This window comes from Lactuca sativa, chromosome 9 (assembly GCF_002870075.4).
Source record: "Lactuca sativa cultivar Salinas chromosome 9, Lsat_Salinas_v11, whole genome shotgun sequence".
In the NCBI taxonomy this organism is placed as follows: domain Eukaryota; kingdom Viridiplantae; phylum Streptophyta; class Magnoliopsida; order Asterales; family Asteraceae; genus Lactuca; species Lactuca sativa.
The window spans coordinates 96,304,353-96,307,672 of NC_056631.2; the positions used below are offsets into that span (position 1 = coordinate 96,304,353).

The 3,320-nt window shown below is 41.4% G+C and overlaps 1 non-coding gene across 1 annotated transcript; it reads right to left on the reverse strand.

Moving 5' to 3' along the window:
- Positions 1–242: 242 nt before the first annotated feature.
- On the reverse strand, positions 243–349 carry LOC111895302 (small nucleolar RNA R71). The gene has a single exon (XR_002851533.1). It is a non-coding gene; the product is annotated as a small nucleolar RNA R71 (small nucleolar RNA).
- Between the last annotated feature and the right edge of the window lie 2,971 nt (positions 350–3,320).

Genomic DNA, 3,320 nt, shown 5'->3' on the forward strand with positions numbered 1-3,320 from the left:
GTTCCTTTCACCGGAAAGGATCACGAAGATGCTTACAAGCATCTAGATGAAGTGAACGACATTGCCGACTACTTTAACATCCCAAATGTGCCAAGAGAAACGGTATGTTACGAATGCTCCCTATCACTTTTAAGGGAGCCGCAAAATATTGGCTGAAGGCATTACCACCAGGCGCGGTAACAATATGGGCACATATGTGTGAACTATTTTTGGAACAATTTTGCCCACCATCCAAGGTGGCTAAGCTAAAAAAAGTCATCGCCAACTTTGAACAACAATTGGGGGAATCATTATATGAAGCTTGGGAACGTTATAAAGGTCTAATAAGGAATTAACCCCAAAATGACCTCTATGTGCATCAAGAGGTCTCGATCTTTTATGATGGGGTGAACGTCACCACCCGCCAACTTCTTGACTCTCAAAGCCCTATTACTAAGAAAAATCCGGCGGAGATTAAGCAACTTATCGAAGAATTCTCAAAACATTCTAGAAAATACCATAATCCATGGAATGATGTGACAAGGGGTTCAGCAAATGCTGCTTCGAAGGATATGTCAGCGGTAATGGCAATGTTGCAAAGCATGGATATAAGAATGACTAAAATGGACAAAACAATCCATGCTATTCGGGTTGGATGTGAAAATTGCAACGGGCTGCATTTAACCAAGGAATGTGACCTAGATGAAAATAGAAACCAGAAGGTCCAAGCTTGCTACTCAAGCGGCGATCGTCTAGATGAAGACTAGAGAAAGCCTAAGAAGAAGTGGTTGCCCTATGATGAGTATAAAAAGGCCAAGGAAGAAAAGTATGAACAAAGAGTGGGGGGCATTTATCAAAGAGAAGAACCAACGGTTGAGAAGAAATCTGATTTTGAGAGTATGCTCACTCGATTTGCAGCAGTATCTGAAAAAAGGCACGAGGTAACTGAAGCAGCAATTAAAGAGCAACAATTAGCAATCAAAGAGAAACAACTTATGATGAAGGAACAACAAGAGATGATGAAAAACCTGCAAGCACTCTTGAGAAATCAGCAAGCTTCGATCCTAAATATAGAGAAACAACTTGGGCAACTAGCTACGCAATTCAATGAAAGAGCACCGGGAGGACTTCCGGGAAATACCGAACAAAACCCGAGAGGAGCACACATTCAAGCCATCACAACTAGAAGTAGGAAAATTATCACTCACTTAACCCCTATTAACATAAACGAACCAGGAAGGACAGGAAGAAAATAAAGATAACAAGTCTGGGCAATCACCACGACGTGGTGGATCTACCACGGCGTGGCAAGACTCCGAGGAGAAAAATACCGAGCCGGTGAAGACATATCGTCCACCACTTCCTTTCCCAAGCAGAGAAATTCAAGAGAAGCATGCTGAAGATTACCGGAAGTCCTTAGATCACATAAAATCTCTTGAAATCAACATTCCATTCCTTGAGGCTTTAGTTGAAATGCCAAATTATGCCAAGTTTTTGAAGGACCTATTGACAAACCGCAAGAAAATGGAAGGATTATCAAAAGTTGTACTAAATGAAACTTGCTCTGTTGCAATGCTAAACATGCTACCAAAGAAGATGGGGGATCCAGGGAGCATAACTTTACCGTGCTTTGGAAATCTAGCAACAAGTCATGCTCTAGCCGACTCAGGAGCAAGTGTCAACTTGATGTCATACTCATTCTTCAAAAAGATTGATCTTCCCGAAGCGAGACCGGTTCGCATGGTTATCCATCTAGCCAATAAGACTATGACCTTCCCAAGGGGAATTTGTTAAGACCTACTAGTGAAAGTAGACAAGTTTGCTTTCCCCGCAGATTTTATTGTGTTGGATATGGAGGAAGATGAGCAAGTCCCGATCATTCTTGGAAGACCATTTTTTAGCACTACCTGAGCTTTAGTTGATATAAGGGAATCCAAGCTTACATTACGTGTTGGAGAGGAAGCGGTGACTTTTGGAGTTAATCAGGCGATCAAACATTCAAGGATGAGTGATGATACGGTGTTTTCCGTTGATGTGTTGGATGAAATTTTGGAAAAAGAACTAGTGGGTTGGAAAGAAAAAGAAAATGAGGGGTTTATGGTGCTTGATGAAGGAAATTTTGATCCTGAACTTGAGAAGTTATTGGAAGAAGGGGAGTACAATGAAGCAATGCAAGAGACAGAAGACACAACATGACGTGGTAAGAATGCCACAACATGGCAAGGTTTTTTTTCGCTATCTGGAATTAAAAACCACGACACCACGACTTGGTAGGATCACCACATCGTGGTGGCTGACGCAAAACCCAAACTCGACCTGAAAGCCCTTCCCGAACACCTAGAGCATGCATTCTTAGAAGAAGAACAACAAAAGCCAGTAATCATTGCTTCCGACCTGGCGAAACACGAGAAAGAAAGCTTAGTTAAAATTCTAAAGAAGAGACAAGGTGCCATTGCATGGAAGATCACGGATATCAAGGGGATTAGTCCAACCTAATGTTCTCATAAGATCAATTTAGAAGAAAGAGATAAACCAATAGTACAACGCCAAAGAAGACTCAACCCAAACATGCAAGAAGTAGTTAAAAAAGAGGTGGTGAAACTATTAGATGCTGGTATCATTTACTCAATATCTAATAGTACATGGGTGAGTCCAGTACATGTTGTGCCAAAGAAAAGAGGAATGACAGTGGTAACCAATGAAGCTAACGAGTTGATCCCAACAAGGACAGTTACCAGGTGGCGCGTTTGTATTGACTATCGAAGGCTTAATGATGCAACATGAAAAGATCATTTTCCGCTACCATTCATCGATCAAATGCTAGAGAGGTTCTCCGGACATCTTTATTATTGTTTCCTTGATGGTTTCTCGGGGTACTTTCAAATTCCGATTAACCCACAAGATCAAGAGAATACCACCTTTACATGCCCAAGTGGAACATTTGCATATAGACGCATGCCTTTTGGGTTATGCAATGCACCAGCCACTTTCCAAAGATGCATGATGGCTATATGTCATGATATGATTGAGAAGTTTATGGAGGTTTTCATGGATGACTTCTCGATTTTCGGGTCCTCTTTTAAAGACTGTTTGTCCAACTTGGATCTTATGCTAGCAAGATATGAGAAGACCAACCTTGTTCTTAATTGGGAGAAGTGTCATTTTATGGTGAAAGAAGGCATTGTGTTAGGTCACAAGGTATCAAGGATGGGGATAGAGGTGGATAGAGCGAAGGTTGATACCACAGCCAAATTACCACCTCCAACAAATGTCAAGGGGGTAAGAAGCTTTCTAGGTCATGCGGGATTTTACAGGCGCTTTATTAAAGACTTTTCCAAGAT